Below are 20,034 nucleotides of genomic sequence, written 5' to 3'. Positions count from 1 at the left end.
GGATGAGGGTTGGTATGTTGTACTTTGTAACACCCCCAGAGACTTGATAGACATCGGGGATATAAGTATAGATGACATATAAACAAGATCAGAAACTTTGCCTTTTGTAGAACAAAATTTAGATGAACAGTTTATTGGTACTAGTACACAATTCCAATGGGTCCGGGATGACATGGATGAAGATATTTATGAAAATTGGTATGACATAACAATGCAGTTATTTGTTATATCTTAATTGAGTAATTTATAATGTTACCATTTATATAAGTTGATGTCAGCATATATTACTAGTATTATTGTCAGTATTTACTAATATTGTTGTTTGTTTACTGAAGGTAATATGCCTAGGAGAAAATTAAGTGATCTGCGGATTGTTCGAGATCCTACAGAGGAGGAAGAAACAAATCATGAAGAGTTGATTTATGTTGGATCTACAGAGGATACGAACACTGTTGAAGAAATTGTAGAAATTGAAGGTAATGTTCAACTTCTTATTTAAAAGGTGATTAATTTTCTTATTGACTTGATTTTGAAAAACTACACTAAATTATTTCTTATGTAGCTGAAAATGGTCAAAGATGCAAGAGTAGAGGTCATACGATAATGAAGGAATTGTACCAACTTCTTCTTGAGGGCCGCATTAGAATTTCAAGTAACGATGTCGGTCAACCTATTGGGACAGAAGCATGTGTTCTATCAGGTTACCTAGGTGTAATTGCATGAAATGCAAGTATTCTATCGATCAATTATGAGTCATGGCGTGCGATGCCCAATAGTAGCAAAAACCAGGCTATGGATTGCATTAAGGTCATAATTTCAATGTAAAAAATTATACATTGTACTTCAATAGTAATATATATTTACTTTCAACACCTGTATAAATTATAGGATAAATTTTCATTAGAGGTCTCAGATGAATATTTGAAGCAAGCATTAGAAAACAAAGAGAGAGCCCACAAGAGTTTCTTAAAAACATATTTTAAGAACAACCTCAAACTTGAAGAAAAGATACAAAATGTCCCACCTGGAATGCTCAGATATCAATGGCAAGTTATAGTCAAGTTTTGGAGTTCAAAGAAAGGAGAGGTATGATGCACTTTGATAATAATATTATCTCATAAATTATTGACTTTATAATTCATGTGGAGTTCAAATTGTAGGACCGAGAGCACGTTGGAATTGCTAGTAGAAAACAACAAAAGTTTACTCACACTGCTAGATCGAAGAGATTTGCTCGTATAGCTCATGAACAGGCATTCACGTTTTAATTATGATTATTCATATAGTCATTTTAAGTTGGTAGCATATATTTTTTAACCATTTTTTCTATTCTTTCTTACTTTTTTGTAAGTATTAATTAATATTAACTGTTGTAGGAAATAACGTCTAGCAGTAGAGTTGGTCGAATACAGCTCTTTGAAATCACACATACAAAAAAAGATGGTTCTCCTATGTCTCCTGAAGCTACAAATATTATGGCACATTTACTGGACATAAAATTTTATTCTGTTATATTGATAGTATGAAATTGTGCATTTTAAATAATTCTTGAATTTTTTCTACGTTCTAAACTGATTATAAGGAAAATTGAGTGATAAAAGGTAGAATATGAAGCTACGACTTCATCCCATGCTTCTATTAATGCGGAGGATATTGAAAATCAAGTTATTGCTGAAGTTTTCGGTCCTGAAATATATGGTCGAGTTCGCTGTCAGATATCATTTGTTACTCCAACCAAATTCTTTGGATCCAGCTCATCTCGGTTCATGTCATCCCTCAGACAGTCTTCTCAACAAGAAGTTATTCGATTAAAACAACAGCTGAGTGAATTTGATGAAAAATTGCTCAAATTAAAGCCGAAACCGAAGCGAAAGAATCAGAGAGAGAAGCATCATTTCAGAGAAAATATGAAGAACTTCAATAATAATTTGAAGCTATGAGGCATATGATGCAGCGAATTAAACGAAAAATTCATCATCATAGGCGTTTTCTTAGCTTAATGCTTACTTTATGTTATTGAAAAATGTTGAACTACATATATTTAACTTCAATATTTGTAAACGTTGATTTATTTATGTTATTGTGTATTATTACTTTATTTGAATCTTAATTAAATTTACTATAAGTTGTTGGATATTGTTACATGTTAAAATTGGGTAATACAAAAAACGAAAAAAATATGGTGAAATCTTTTTTGATTAGCAGCGTTTTAGGGGAAAACGCCATTAATATAGTGCATATATACCGGTGTTTTTATGATTAAACGCCGCTAAATGATGAACATATCGCGGCATTTCTACCACAAATGCCGCTATATATCAAATCTATTGCGGCGTTTGTAACTAAAAACGCCGCTATATATAAAATATATTACGGTGTTTTTTACAACAAACGCCACGAAATATTTATTCTATTGTAGCGTTTTTGGTTGAAAATGCCGCTAAATATCGAACATATTTCTGCAAAACGATTATTAATATCGAACATATTACTGCGTTTGTATTCTAAAACGCCGCAATATAACATTAGCTTTAGTGGCATTTGTATAGTCAAACGCCACTTAATCATCTGACTTTTAGCGGTGTTTATAAGTAGAAAACACCGCTAAAAGTTGTGGCATTTGTAATAGCGATGTTTTTTGCGGTGTTTTTTTGCGCCGGCAACATTTTTAGCGCCGACAACATTTTTAGAGGAGCTTTTAAACGCCGCTATTGACCTCTTATGCTATAGTGTATATTCAATTTCTATCAACATTCATCCTATATTAAAGTTTCCAGATTCAATAGTATCAGTACCTCTATCATGGTATCGATACTTATATACTATGGCAGTATCAATACCATTTCTATATTTTCTAATCCATGGTATCGATACTTCCCTTTTAGTATCGATACCCACATCAGTATTAATACTAATTGCATCAGTATCGATATTATTCATCATAATTCTTCAAATTTAAACCTATAGTATCGGTACTGTTCTTCCAGTACCGATACCCTTACCCAATTTTTCCATTTTTCAGCTCGATTTTTCCACAAATTTAGTCAAATTCCCTTACTTTTACCTCCAACAATACTATTAAACTCTTATTTACTTATACCAACTCACTTTCCTCCTTCATTTAGCTTCTTATAACATCTAACATCTCCAAAGACCATCTCAAACCAAGAATCATACCACTTTTTATAACATGTTTTTAATCACATTCACGGCTTATAATCTCTTATTTACTTCTTTGACAAGTCAAATATATACTAATAATCTTCAATAAAAAATCATATATCAACATATCATTTAAAATCTCATTTTCTTAAATCTCAAATATTTCATCCATCTCCTAGTTTTAATCTTATTTAACCCTTCCTTAGTCATCTCTAGTACTCAATGTTTCAAGAACAAACCAAAAACGAAAACAAACTAGCTAAATTAAGCCTTACCTTTGGCTATGGAGGAGAGCACTTATACGGGAAGAAGAATAAGAGAAAACTATTTTAGCTTTTACTTTCCCCTTCTCCCCTTCTTAAATCCCTAAATTAAAAAATGATTTTAAATTCATTTTCCCTTAAAAGGACTAAAATACCCTCTTTAATATTCCATTGTTACTAATTGGTCTTAAACATTATTTCTAAATCATTTCTTATCCTTTATCATTTATTCAATTTAATCCTCTAATTTTTAAATCTTTTCAATAAAGTTATTGGCCTAGTATTTTGGGGTATTACAAACGATGCATTCACTGAACCGAGGTGTCTTGTAAACTTGTGCCACTTGTAAGAATGATTATATCCATTACATCTGGTCTAAAACCACCATCATCTTCATATGTAAATATAAACCCTAACTCAATAAAGATCTTCCTATTTTTGAAGTTTTGAAACTTTGCTTTTGCTTCATCATTTTCGAACTGTTGAGTAATAGGAGCCTCTGCTTCGGTAGGTCTTGTACGCATCATTATTGCAGTGTTTTGAAGAAAAAAATGAAAAATGGGTGAGCTCTGTGTGCTTGAAAAGCCTGAGGAGTTTCTGCTATGGAGAAAAATGAGGGAATAAAGAAATATAAGTAAAAATTAAAGAAAATAGTAAAAAAGTTGGAATGAGTGTACGGTTGAAAAGAAATGAGTGGATGGGGTAAATGGGTAGGTTAGAAAAAAGAAAAAGTAAATTGTAAAATTAAATGTGATGTAACAAGACAATGGAGAGAGAAAAGTAAAAATAAGGAAATAAAATAAAAGAAATGAATAAATGAAAAAGAATATTTTCCCCTTTTTAATTGCTTTTTCTTTTCCTCCCTTGATAACCGCTCCATGCACGGCTGCAATACTATGGATCCTCTACAAAACAAACCAAAATTATATACAAAACAAAATAAGAAGAAAACTAAATATAAAAATAAAAATAAAGGAAAGAATAAATATATTTTTTATGCACAGTCAATGGAATTCAATGATGTGGCATTGAAATTTGGTTTTCAGTTGGGCACACTTCAGCATCGTGCAGGTACAACACTACCTTGTCGCACAGAGGTGGAACTCCATTGTAAGCTTTCAGACGCTGGCCATTGACTTTGAAGATTGTCCCATCATCTATGTTCTTGATGTCAATGGCTCCATAGGGGTAAACATAATGCACCTCAAATGGTCCTGACCATCGAGATTTAAGCTTCCTAGGAAAACGTTTAAGTCTGGAATTATAAAGTAATTTTTTTTGCCAACATAAAAAAGTCGTGGCATCAACTTTTGGTCGTTCTACTTCTTGGTTTTTCTCCTTGTATATCCGTGCATTTTCATATGCTTGTGTTCTAAACTCTTCCATTTCATCAAGTTCCAATAATCTCTACTCCCTAGTTAACTAAGAATCAAAATTCAATCACTTAATAGCACAGTATGCCTTATGTTTGAGTTCTAGTGGAAGATGACAGGCATTCCCATACACCAGCTTGAATGGTGAAATGTTCAGAGGAGTTTTGAACATTGTTCTAACGCCAGAGTGCTTCATCTAACTTTGGTGACAAATTCTTCTGCCTTGGGTTCACCACTTTTTCTAAAATCTGCTTGATCACGATTGGATATCTCAGCTTAACCATTTGTCTGTGGATGATATGTCGCAACAATCTTATGTCGAACTCCATATCTCCTTAGTGCCTTGGCAATCAACTTGTTATCGAAGTGAGTTCCCTCGTCACTAATGATAGCTCGAGGTACTCCAAATCGAGTGAAAATGTTCTTGTGCAAAAACTTGAGTACGCTTTTAGCGTCATTCCTTGTTGTTTTTATTGCTTCTACCCACTTGGATATATAATCCACAGCAAGCAAGATGTATAAATCTCCTCCGAAAGATGGGAATGGCCCTAAACATCAAACAATTCTATTTCTAAAATACTTTGTTGTGGCATTTCGAGACACTTGGATATGTTCTAGTGAGATGGCATCGATCACACGATTTGTAAAATGTCTGAGCATATTTGAATAGAGTTTGCCAATAAAAGTCTGATTGCAAGACCTTTGAAGCAGTCCTTGCTCCTCCAAAATGGCCTCCGCTTGGGGCCAAGTGACAATGGTATAGAATGTCGCGTTGTTCCTCTTCATGTACACGTCGTCTAATGAGCTGATCAGCAGAATACTTAAACAAATATGGCTCGTCCCAAAAATAATACCTTGCATATGGCTGTTCAAATCAAAAGGCAGTAGTCCACTAACAAGAAAATTAACAAGGTCAGTGTACCATGGGATTGTCGTGGCATATAAAATTTTCTCATCAGGAAATTCCTCTTGAATGTCTACAGTGTCATGACATTAAGAATTGTTCTCTATCCTAGATAAATGATCAGCAACTTTTTTCTTAGTACCTTTTCTATCTATAACCTATAAGTTGAATTCTTGCAAAAGTAAGATCCACCTTTGCATTCTTTTTATTCACTAAGTATTTTATAGATGAGTGATCAATGTGAACAATACCTTTGGTTCCTATTAGGTACATTCTAAATTTATCAAAGCAGATACCACAACAAGTAATTCTTTCTCGGTGATGGTGTAGTTCAATTGTGTTTCATTCAAGGTACGGCTAGAGTAATTTATAACATGAAAACGTTTACCTCGGCATTACCCCAAAACAGCTCATACGGCATAATCACTCGCATCACATATCATCTCGAATGGTGATGTCCATTCGAGAGGAACTACAATAGGTGTTGAGATCAATCGTTGTTTCAGCTCAGTGAATGCATCAAGGCATAATTCATCAAACACAAATGGTTGGTTTTGTTGAAGCAATGTGCACAAGGGCTTAGAAATATTGGAGAAATCCTTGAAAAATCTTCTATAAAATCCAGGATGTCCCAGGAAACTCCTTATACACTTGACTAAAGTTGGTGGTGATAATTTTTCAATTACTTCAATTTTCTCTTTATCTACCTCAAGGCCCTTGTGAGATATTTTGTGGCCTAACGTAATGCCTTCAGTCACCATAAAGTGACATTTTTCCCAATTCAAAACAAATCAACTTCCTTGCATCTTTTGAGAAATTTTTCCAAATTGCCAAGGCATATCTCAAAATCATCTCCATAAACAAAGAAGTTGTCCATGAATATCTAAAGGAAATCCTCAACCATGTCAAAAAATATAGCTTGCATGCAATGCTGAAATGTTACCGGAGCATTACAGAGTCCAAAACGCATCCTCTGAAAGGAAAATATGTTATAGGGACAAGTAAATGTAGTCTTCTCCTGATCCTCTGGTACAATGGCAATTTGATTGTACCCTGAGTACCCATCTAAAAAGCAATAGAATGTTTTTCTTGCCAATCGATCCAACATTTGGTAAATGAAAGGTAGAGGAAACTGGTCCTTTTTTGTAGCTTTTTTGAGTTTACATTAATCCATACATATCATCCATCCAATAACAGTGCGAGTGGGTAATAGCTCATTATCCTCATTTGTAACCACAGTCGTGCCCCCTTTCTTTGGAACACAGTGAACAGGGCTCATCCATGATCTATTTGATATAGGGTAAATTACTCCAACATCAAGCCATTTTAGAATTTTTTTCATTACCACTTTCTTTATAATAGGGTTGAGTCTTTTTTGTGGTTCTATTGAGTTGCCATGGCATTCCTCTAGCAGAATCTTATGCATGCAAATTGTGAGACTAATTCCTTTCAAGTCAGCCATAGTCCAACCAAGTGTTTTCTTATGCTGCATCAAAACACTTAACAAACTTTTCTCTTGGTTAGCAGTAAGGTTAGAGGAAATAATCACTGGTAAAGTTTTGTCGATACCCAAGTAAACATATTTAAGATGCTCTGATAAGGTCTTAAGCTCTAGGGTAGGTGCATGCAATAATGATGACTTAGGAGGAATAAATTCATCAAAATTCAGAGGTTCAAAATTCATACATGATTTAGCTAGTACTAAGCTAGATTGCTCTTCTAAAATTGGGAAGTTTTCATACTCCTATAAACTTTCATCATCCATCCAATACTCCTTGTCTTCTAGCTGAATAAAATTGTTCTGGCAAATTTGTTCAGTTTCTTCTTCAATTACTAAGTTCAATTCATAAATTCCTTGGCATTTTTAAGTGTCATCAACATACTTGAGAGTACGAAACACATTGACAGTCACACATTGATCAGCCACTCTCATGGTGAGTTCATCTTTTTCACAATCTATCAAAATATGACAAGTGGCTAGGAAAAGTCTTCCCATAATGATAGGTGCCTTGGCATCAACTTCACAATCCAGAATTAGGAAGCCGACCGGAAACACAAATTTATCCACCCTTACTATGATATCCTCGACTCTCCCTTCAGGTTTAAGATGGGATCGGTCGACAAGTTGTAAAATAACCGATATGGGTCTTGCATCTCCTATGCCAAGCTTCAAGAACATAGATTTCGGTATTAAGTTCACACTTGAGCCAAGATCACATAGTGCCTTTCCAACGAAATTAGCTCCTATAGAATAGGGAATAATGAAGTTGTCTGGATCATTTTATTTTGGTGGCAACTTACTCAATGAAGAACAAAATTTTGTTACCATGGCAACTGTCTCATACGTCAGCATTTGTTCAATAGCTTCCAAGAGAGGTACGTTAATATGGAGCTGATCAAGAATGTCCACAAACTTCTTGAACTGAACTTAATCATTATGCTTCTTCAATCTTTCGGGAAGGGTAGTGAGGGTCTAGCTTCCTTAACTGTAGGAGTAGAAATTCCTTTTGCCTTGGCATCAGAATTTTGTGCCTCAGCAGGCTCACTAGTAGAACTATTTCCTTGTCCTTCTTAGAAATGAATCATTATGTAATTCAGCTTCATCATTTTAAGTAATGGGGGTAGAATCATCATGTTGTGTCCCACAAACCTTGACTTATTGGTTAATTTATGTTCCACTCATAAGAGTTAACACGTTACAATGATCTTTTCCATGCATTTTAGTGACTTCAGTATCACTTGGAAAACGTCCTTGTTGAGGTTCTTGCAATGTCGTAGCAACCTGACCAACTTGACCTTCCAAAGCTCTCAAAGATAAGCTATGGCTTTGAAGTAAGGCGCCTTGACTATGAAGTAAATCTCATTGATTCTTAATTGAAGTAGAATGGTCTTGCAATATTGTCTTCGTCGTAGATATGAAATCTTGAATTGTAGCTTCCAATGAACTAATGCTCGCTGAAGATTAAGCTCCTTTGTTGGTATTATGAAATGGCATAGAATTTTGGTAGCCTTGAGACTCATTGTGATTCTAGTGCAGAGTGGATTAACTAGCATTGTGGGCTCCTTGATTCCCCCATGAGAAATTGGGATGCTAACGCCATCCCGCAATTTAAGTGTCAGAATAAGGATTATTATTGCCTCGATTGAAATTACCTACAAAGTTGATAAACTCATGGTTGGTCGGGCATTCACTCTCGTGGTGATTACCTTGACATAACAAACATGCCAAGCTAGTTGCTTTCACTTCCTTCACATTAGTGCAGCGTTGTAAATTTTTTAGCATATTAGTGATAGCTGAGAGTTGAGCGGACACCGAATCCTTGGTATCTAACTCGAATGTTATAGGTGCTTTCCTCCCACTCCCAAGCCTTGAGGAAGGAAATTGATAGTCATTATTGGCAATTCTATCCAAAATATAAAACACATCAGTAAATTATTTATCCAACAATGTCCCATTTACCGAGGTATCTAGCAACATCCTCGTGGGTGCATTGACTCCATTATAAAACATAACTACTTGAGTCCAATCGTGAAAAGCATGATTTGAACACTTTCGAAGAAAACTCTTGTAACGATCCCAACACTCATATATAGATTCATCGTCGCCCTAGCGTAAAGATGCTAGTCATTCCTTAACTGAGTATTCATGTTCGGTGGGTTATACCGTAATAATAAACTCTTGCAAAGATCGGCCCATGATTCCATTGACCTAGATGGAACACCACTTAACCAAGCCCTTGCTCGGTCATGCAAAGAATATGGAAACAACTTTAATTTCAGTACATCCTCGTGCACTCCTTCTTGACAGAAAGAATCACAAACCTCCAAAAATTTTCAAATATGATGTATGGCATCTTCAGTTGGCATGCCCCTAAACAATTCCAGGATTCAAATTATCTAGCATTGGATTTAAAAGATCATGAATAACACGAGGCCTATCAGTAGTTCCAACATTTTGTAATGCCTCGGCATTTTGAATTCTATCATCTTGACCAATGCCCTGATTTCCAATTTGATACATATTTTCTCGAGCACGCTGAGCACGTCTCCTTTGTCTAAAGAGTCTTTCAATCTCATGTTCTATCGGTTCCAATGGCTCTTCAGAATGTCTTCTAGGCATACACTAAATAAACCTAAAAAAGAATAAAGCTAAAATATTAAGTAGACTAAAAAAATAAAGTAGCAAAAATAAAATGCTCTAGCAAAACTAATTAACTTTACGTTGTCAATCCCCAACAACGGTGCAAAAACTTGTTGTGTGTAGTGAATACTATAAAATTATATGCAAATAATGTGTAAGTATACATAATCGCTCAAGTAATAAAGTGATGAGTGATTATCGTCTCCATAGGGATTGGTAGAAATTATAAAGTTTAACCAAAGCAATGCACTACTCTATCTAAATATAGTTAGTGATATTATGTACTAATGGAGAATTTAACAGAAATGAAAAATGTATGTTGGTGGATATGGTTTGATAGTTTGATGGGGTAGCAAATGGAAATTTAGAGACAAGAGCATATTATAATACTGAAAATGATAAAAATGTAAAGGCAATGAAAAATGGTAAAAATAGTAAATAAATGATAGTTTGATAATCCTCACACAATAAGCTTCCATGGGAATGAATGGTAGGGATTAATTTAAGGATGCTAAAACTTATATCTCAAATAGATTTATTCTTCTCAGTCTTCACTTGCTCGACAGGGTTTGTTGAAAATGCTCTCGCTATCTCTAGTCAAAGAAACCTAATAGAATAGAATGCCATGGCACTCCTCTCATTCTCAACTATGGCAGCCTACACTATTGATAAAAACTACCCCTCTTAATCATTGAAATCCTATCTTAGTATCTCTCAACCACTAAGGGATTAGAATATAGTATTACTATGACAGTTCTAAGCTTAAGAAAATACTACACCCCATTACTTATTTGGACCTTTCTTGTGTTTCTCTCGAATACTACAAGTAATAATGACTAAGTTTCTCTCGAAAACCTAGTCTCCATCTAAGTAATGGGAACTCTCATGCCTCCTACAAACTTAGAAGATGAAACATTCATAAGCAAAACAAGTAAATACAAAGGATAAATTTAATCTACCATTAAAATAATATTAAACATCCATAAAATCAACCCCACCAAATAAGATTTGTTCATGGTGGGGTTTGAATTATCCATGAAACAAGACATGAAATTCATCCGTTCCAGCAACCCAATATCAAATGGAAAATAACAGTAAAGGGGAAGGGAGAAGAAGCCTTCGACGCGCACAACCGGAGCTCTCCTCAACCACCACAACTCGCCCTAGCTTGCTAGCTCCTCTCGAACGCCTAGCTCGCTACTCCTTGGAGCTCGTTAATGGAGAAACGTCACTAGAGAATAAAAAAAAGATACGGAGAAGAAGGTGAATAGCTGAAGATGGTCAAATCCTCCTCCTCTTGTCTCTCTCTTATGCGATGTATATAAAAAAATATAATATCCAAGGGTAATAATGGGCTTTAACATTCCAATTACCCATCATACCCCTAGAATCACTCCTTGGGTGTGATTCTTATCCTCTCATATGGTAGTGGTCCCCAGTAGGCGGTTATAACCATCAGACACGTGCCTTGCCAGCTGTCCTTTTACAAAAATATCTTTTTGTCCTTTTCTATACCAGAAATGCCAGGCATTTCAATTTGCTTCAGCAACGTGTGATGACATGGCATTCCTTCCTAGTGTAATCTTTTTCTTGATATTTCCTGTATAATATAAACAACCACACCTTTCCCTCATAAATCACCTTTACAAGATAAAATAGCAATACCACGACTAATGCAACTATATGCAACTACATGATCCTAAAATGACTAAAATGAGCTTTTAAACAAACAATAACTTAAGTGTAAAAGGCCTTAAAAGTAGCCTTTTTAGGAAGTTATCAGAGATTTTTTAAATCACACCTATTTAAAAATTAAATATTTTTTTAAATTATTTCGGCACGGTTATTATATCATTAAATAATGATTAAATTAAACATAAATAAAAAATCAACTTATTTAGATTAAATATATTTAAAATATAATAATAATTGAGTTATATTGTGTAATAATATATATTAATATTTGATTTATAAATTCTGATAAAAAGTGATTTTTAAAGGAACAACTTTTAAGTATATTATTGGTTGATTCACCATTGACCAAATGATTTTGATTCAATAGATTTTATTAGGACTAAACTCAACTGTAAATAAAATTAAGAGAAAATTGCATCACATGTCCTCAAATTATGACACACTTTTCAAATTACTCTTAAAATTTTTAAATATTCTAATTTCCTCCTTAATGTAATACCCCAAAATTTCAGCTACTAGCCAAAATGTAAATTTTTAAAGTTTAGTGGATAAAGTGTAATTTTAAAAAGGTTTGTATCTTGGTCTTGTAAATGAATAGTTCACCCCCAAGAATGATGTTTCTGTGGAAATCATATTTTTGTACATATTTTGAATTAAAAGCTATAAAGCAAAGTTCAAGAAAAATTCAAATATTCAGGTTGAATCGAAATTTCGAGATATTTTGAAGTATGATAAGGCAAGGTCAAGAATTTCATTTCCATATCTTAATTTGGAAGGATTAAATGTGGATCATTGGGTTTAAGATAATTTTCCATGTTGAATATGAATCATTGGATTTAAGTGGTTAGATTGTAATTTTTGGAAAATTACAAGGGCAACATTGGAAGATGAGAAATTGTTTGTTTATGATGATGTAAGGGATGATGAAAGCATGGTAATTTAGTAATTATCATGAAATTCAAGAGTAAATTGGTAAAGATATTTAATTTTAAGGGTAAATTGGTAATTTATCATTTAATGAATTTTCGATTCCTTTATTTAATATAAAAAGATGAAGAAAAATCAAGAGATTTCTTCATCTTCATCCTCTCATTGTTGTGAGCTATATACAAGATCGAGATAAAAAAGCTTAAAGCTAAAGAAAAAGTTCAGAAGTGAAGCTTGAATCGCATAGTAAGGTTGCTACTGAGGCATTATCAGCGAGTGCATTTCTACCTTATTTATATGTGATATAAGGAAGACTTGTGATGAGTCAACCTCAAATGTTTTGAAAGAAAATGTTTTGAGTAGTATTATTATATATTGTCATAATGCTTTGTTAAATTATTTTTGAATGATTTGGCTTGTGATGGGCCGACCTTGAAAGTTTAACAAAGAAAAATGATTTGATTTATATTATGATATTTTCTTAATATTTTATTGAAAATATTTGAATGATTTCGGGTATGAATTGCCCAATGTATTTTTATATGATATTTTGATATATTCATATTTATGAAAACTTTGATATGTGAATGGTATATGGATTTAAATATAAGGCCCATTGTATGTGCATTGAGAGTTAATGGTACAATTGGCATGCCAAGAGTTGGAGTGATTATTGGTCAATCTTATATGGTACATTTATGTACACTCTACGTGGCACTATATGCGCAATTCTACGCGACACTATTTGTGACTTAAGGAAATTCATGACCATTATGATATTCCTAATTGATACATTGATGTTGTGTTCTACAATACATGTATATTCTACATGACACTTTAAGTGCATACAGTTTCAACTGTATATTTACGCACACTCCTATATGACTCACATATCATGCATTCTCATTCATTATACATTGGGTTGTGAATTGAAATAAAAATGAAATGTACATATTTGATAGATTTTATTGAAATCAAAGTTTTCATCGAGAACTTTGATTTGGCTTTGAATGCCTTATATGTGAACTGTTGACTTACATGTGAATTTTATATGAAAATGACTTTGAACAGTCATATTGATTTTATTAAACATTTTTATATATAATGTTTTCTTATTATGATACATGTTTTATATTTTATTAAACATATGTCTTATTATTAACATTATATTGCCTCACTAAGTGTATATTTAGGAAAAGAAGAGCGATCGGAGTAAAGAGCTAGGTCCAGTATCAACTTTTGAAGATCAGATTCGCTCCAGAATCAGTATGATATCTTTTTGAATGTTGGAAGTACTAGTTGGCACGTATACTAAATGATTGTGATACTTAAAAAATTAGTTATGTTTGAATTTAGTTTTGATTGATATTATTTATTATTACTGTATATAAATAAAGGTTTGTTGATTAATATTTTAATGAAATGATTTTTAATGTTATTGAAATAAAATATTTTAATATCTTTGATAATAATTGAATTATTTTATAAAGAAACAAAATTTTACTGGTTTTTGAAAAAGGACTAATTTGTAAATTCTATGTGACAACTAAGACTCGTATGCGATAACGAATACGGGAAATGGGTGTTACATATATTGGTATCAGACTACAGTTTTACCCAATTCTAGGGCTAAACTGTGTCTGTTTTGAATTGAAAATTGTACACATGTCACTAGGATGTTAACATTACTGATATGGTGATTGTGATTTGATTAATGTTGCTCGTTACTAATGTGATTTAAATATGTATTTACTTAGATGTTTGAAGCTAAGAGAAAAGACAAGGAAGTTGAAAATGTTAATAAGAAGAATGAGATTTTAGTTGACCCAAATTGACCATAGAAGACTTTAATAATTTGCCCTAAAAAGGTTTGTGTCGCAAGATATTTTCCTTTATTTTGTGGGAGGAATGCCCACCTTATAATGAAGAAGAAGTTGTGATATGATACAACTTACTCATAAGAAAAATAAGGAAATGGGAAGAGTTACTATGGATTTTGTAACAAGTTTACCTTTGACACCCAGTAAAAAGAATTCAATATAAGTGATTGTGAGGAGATTGATTTAGTCAACACACTTTATTCCAATTCGAGTTAATTACTTTATGAATAAGTATGTTAAATTGTATGTTAAGGGTGAGCATAATTGAAATTAAAGGATCCTGAAAAAATACTTATATTTTGCTGAGGTTTTTTATAATAACAGTTATCAGTCAAGTATCAAAATGGCACTTATGAAGCCTTATATGGAAAAGAAAGTGTTGAATACTTTTAAAATGATATGAGTTAGAGGATCAAAAAATAGTTAGCTCTGATCTGATTAAGAAAGTAGAAGACGAAGTGAAGATTATATGAGACAATCTTAATACTGCAGCCGAGTGACAGAAGTCTTATTTAGATTCAAAGAGAAAGAAATTAAATATCAGGTCAGTGACAAGGTGTTTCTCAAAGTGTCGCTTTAGAAAAAGATTTTACGATTTGGACGAAAAAGAAATGTAATACCCCAAATGGTAGTTCAGTGAGTATTTTGAAATAATTTAAAATTTTGAAGGTTTAATTTAATAAATGTTAAAGTATAATGAATGATTTGAGTAGAGCTAATTAGTATGAAAAGGATAATTGAAAGGGTATTTTGGTCCTTTGGGATGAAATGAAATTAAAAATTATTTTTTAAAGATTAGGGATTTAAAAAGAGGGAAAGTTAAAATTTTACCTAAGTTACTTATTCCTCTTCTTCTTCCTCCTGTGGGTTGTTCTCTCCTCCATAGAAACAAGGTAAACTTTATTCAGCTAGTTTTTCCTTTCGATTTTGGTTGGCTTTTGTAACCTTAAGTGATAAGTAAGCCTAAGGAAGGGTTAAAGAAGATTAAAACTAAGAGGTGGAAGTTTTATTTGAGATTTAGGGATATGGGTTTTTGAATGATATATTGATATATTAATTTTTATTGAGGTTTATTAGTATATTTGACTTGTCAAATGAGTGAATAAGAGATTAGAAGCATTGTATATATTAAAAACATGTTAGAAAAAGTAGTAAGATTCTTGAGTTGAGATGTTCTTTGGAAATATTAGGAGTTATAAGAGGTTAAATGAAGGAAAGTTAGTTTGGTTAAGTAAAGAAGAGTTTAATAGTACCGTTAGAGGAAAAAGTAAGAGATTTCTGAAAATGGTAAATCTGGGTAGGGGTTTCGGTACTGGAAGAATGGTACCGATACTATAAGCTTAAATTAGAAGAAATCAGTTGAACAATATCGATACTGATGCAATTAGTATCGATACGTAGGTGGGAATACAGAAATGATATTGATATCGTAATAGAGTATCGATACCATAATACAGAAGTATCGATACTAGAGGAAAATATCGATACCATTAATTTACATAATGTCAAAATGGTATCGATACTGAAAGGGAGTATCAGTATCATAGTATAGAAGTATTGATTCCATGGTATGGGTATCGATACTATTGAGCCTAGAATTTAAAGATAGGCTGAAATTTGTTATAGGAATCTAAATAATAGTACTTGTGAGTATTATTAAAGTATAAATGTTAGGGAATATACTAACATTTGGTATGGTATGTGCCTTATTACATTTTTAGCGAGGATTATCAGGTGAGTACATTTATTGTGTTTATTTTATAGTAACAAGTTTTGAAATGAGTTCAATTATAAGGTTTCAATTTAATGTATGTTAATGGTATTTAATATATTTTCGATGCATATAAATAGAACATTAAAGGCATGAAAGGATGACATAAATGAAATACATAATGGTGCATTAAAGGCATGAAAGGATACCATAAATGAAATGCATAACGGTGCATTAAAGGCATGAAAGGATGCCATAAATGAAATGCATAACGGTGCATTAAAGGCATGAAAGGATGCCATAAATAAAATGCATAAAGGTGCATTAAAGGCATGAAAGGATGTCATAAATGAAATGCATAATTAAGCATTAAAGGCATTAAAGGATGCCATAAATAAAATGCATAACGGTGCATTAAAGGCATGAAAGGATGCCATAAATGAAATGCATAATGGTGCATTGCAGGCATGAAAGGATGCCATAAATAAAATGCATAACGGTGCATTAAAGGCATTAAATGATGCCATAAATGACACTAATGAATAATTACTAAAGAATAATGGGAAAATGTACGTAAAGAAATGTATGTTGGACATACTCAGAATGTTGATGATGATAGTATGAAAGAAATATGGTTTAGATAATAGGGACTTATCTAATCCTTATGTATTATACGAATTGTTTCGTAACCAAATAATCATGATATACTTATGTTTACATTAATGTTTCTTTACAATATTATGTTTCACTAAGTAAATATTTAACGTGTATTGATTTCACGCGTAGGTGAAGGCAAAGAATAAACGAGTAATGAGTGCAGCAGTAGCAGCAACTATCATCAATTAAGGTTGACTTGTCAGTAACAATAGGATAATCCAATTTATTTTGAAAAAAATTAGTTGGAATATAACTAAAGTATGAAAAATTCTCTGAATTGTACTTAATTAGAACCTCGAAACATATTCTAATTAATGTTTTCTGGTATATAAAACAAATGTTATGTTTTAAGAAATTTGGAAACAAAATTTTACAGGTTTTCAATTGAGGAAATATTTTAAAAGTGATGTGACATATGTATCTCATGTACGGAAAGGTATACGTGAGATGGGTGTTACAAGAAAGCTAAGTCAAAGATTCATTGGTTTATATGAGATAGTGAAACTATCAGTTATTGTTACCTCTAGAAATGGATAAGATTTCATAATGTGTTTCATTTATTAATATTTTAAAGGTATTGTTCGGAATCCTTCACATGTTGTTTCTCTAGAAGAAATTGAGATTCAATCATATTTGATTGATGAAAGAAACCAGTTAAGATACTAGAACATGGAGTTAAAGAACAAAGGAACTAAACCATTTAATTTGTTTGTGTTAAGGTTCTTTGAAGGAATTTTGAGGTCGAGGAAATTATGTGGAAAAGTAAATGAGATATGAAAAAGTAGTATCCTCATCTTTTTGCATAAGGTACGTATTGAAAATTTGAGGATGAATTTTATTAAGGGGTAGAATTATAATACCCCAAAATTTCAACTAGTGACCAAAATATAAATTTTTAAAGTTTAGTGGCTAAAGTATAAACTTAAGAAAAGTTTAGGGACCAAAGTGTAATTTTAAAAAGTTACGTAACCTGGTCCTGTAAAAGAATATTTCACCCCCCAAGAATGATGCTTTTGTTGGAATTAGATTTTTTGTATGGATTTTAAATTAAAAGGTATAAAGCGATAAAGTTTGAGAAAATCCGGATAAACGGATTGAATCAGATTTTTGAGATATTTTGAAGGATGATAAGACAAGTTCAATAATGTCATTTACATATCTTAATTTGGAATGATTAAATATTGATTATTGGATTTAAGATAATTTTTTCATGTTGAATATGAACCGTTGGATTTTAGTGACTAGATTGTAATTTTTAGAAAATTACAAGGGAAAAATTTAAAGATGAGAAATTGTTTGTTCATGATGATTTAAGGGATGATGAAAGCATTGTAATTTAGTAATTATCATGAAATCCAAGGGTAAATTAGTAAAGATATTTAAGTTTAAGGGTAAATTGGTAATTTACCATTTAATGAATTTTTAATTCCTTTATTTAATAAAGAAAAATGAAGAAAAATCAAGATATTTCTTCATATTCATCCTCCCATTGTCGTGAGCTATATACAAGATCGAGATCAAAGAAAGCTTAAAGCTAAAAAAAAGTTTAGGAGTTAAGCTTGAATCGCTAAGTAAGGTTACTAGTGAGGCATTACCAGGTGAGTTCATTTCTACCTTATTTATATGTGATATGAGGAAGACTTGCGACGAGTCAACCTGGAATGTTTTGAAAGAAAAAGGTTTTGAGTCGTATTATTATATATTGTCATAATGCTTTACTAAATGATTTTTGAAAGATTTGGCTTGTGATGAGCCAACCTTGAAAGTTTGACAAAGAAAAATGATTTAATTTATATTATGATATTTCCTTAATATTTTATTGAATAGATTTGAATGATTTTGGGTATGAACTGCTCAATGAATTTTTATATGATATTTTGATGTCACATCATAATTTTTAGGAAATTAAAAATAAAATAAAAGGTTAAAATTTAGAATTAATTTGGTTGAAATTCAGGGACTAAATTGAAAATTTTCAAAGATGGCATACAGTTTAAGGAAGTTTCAGAGAAATCCAAGTACTTGAACTCTATTTTTACCATTTTAATATTTGGTGAAAATTTAATCCCCCTCGATCGAGCAATTTCATTTCCCCCAAATTATCAAACCCAATCCTTAAATCCGTAATTTCCTTCTTAACACCGACACCTTTACCGCCCCAATCTATCGCCGTCTGACCACCCCAGCTCAAGCCACCACTACCAATAAGTTACCGTTGAACGGTGAACAAAACTCGACCCTTATCCCATCATAAACTGGCACCATTCGCGGTAAAAATCACTGAGAAGATTCGGTATTTTTAACCCCGACCGTCACTCATTTTTGACAATTCTAGCCACCTTCAACGTTGTTTTACCTCACCGCTACCTCCAATTCACTCACCGATGTGGCATGCATAAAACCCGACTGGTTTGGTTCAGCGTTGACACGTCGTCACCGATCCATCGTTGGGTAAGTTACCGATCAGTTGTGGTGAAGATTTGGTTTGGTTTATTGGTGATATTGGATTGGTTTTTGATATTTGAGGTCAGTGTTGAATTGGGAGAAATCGACAGGTGAAAATGGTCTCGGCCGCCGCCGCACGCGCTGGCAGTGCACGTGGTGGTCTCCAGCCGGTTCAAGAAATTTTTGAAACCGATTCAGGCATAACCGAACTAGGTTGACCCAACCCGAACTAGCTTGACCTGACTCAAACCATTAACCAGACCCAAACCGTTGACCAGTCTGATCGTTGACCTTGATCGGTCAGACCATTAACTTTGACCGGTTTGATCATTGACTTTGACTTTGACCGTGACCGGAAAAGTAAATTTTTAAAAAGTCATATTTTATGTTTTTCGACATCCTGAGCCCGATTTTGAAGTCTGTTTCACCAAATTTAAACCTGAAAGCCTCCAAATTGATCGTCAAACCCAAATATGCCTATGTAATTAAGTGTTTTAAATTCAGAATAATTAAATTAAGACTTGAGATTGATTAATTATTGTTATTTGAAGGTACTCAAGATTTATCCGATCGCTCGCCAGCTTGACCCAACTCTTCTCGATCTGTTAGACCACGTGAGTCAATAGTCACTTGTACGAACCGTGAACTTTATAAATATCCCGATTAGAATATTACTTCGACATTAACTTAGTTTTCTATATTTAAGTTCGAGCACTATAGTAGAGCGTGATGAGGTCGGTGCTCAGTAGTTTTTTTGTGTGCTCCTATTCTACATGGTGTGTTCCCTATGTGCCACTCGTTTGTTTTATCTAATTTGAAATATGTTTCTCTGAAAATCATGATTTACTGATTGATGATTTATGGCTATGACTGAAT

The sequence above is a fragment of the Hibiscus syriacus genome, unplaced genomic scaffold (genome assembly GCF_006381635.1).
Source record: "Hibiscus syriacus cultivar Baekdansim isolate YM2019G1 unplaced genomic scaffold, ASM638163v2 tig00112305_pilon, whole genome shotgun sequence".
NCBI lineage: Eukaryota > Viridiplantae > Streptophyta > Magnoliopsida > Malvales > Malvaceae > Hibiscus > Hibiscus syriacus.
Note: the sequence above shows the minus strand (reverse complement) of the source record.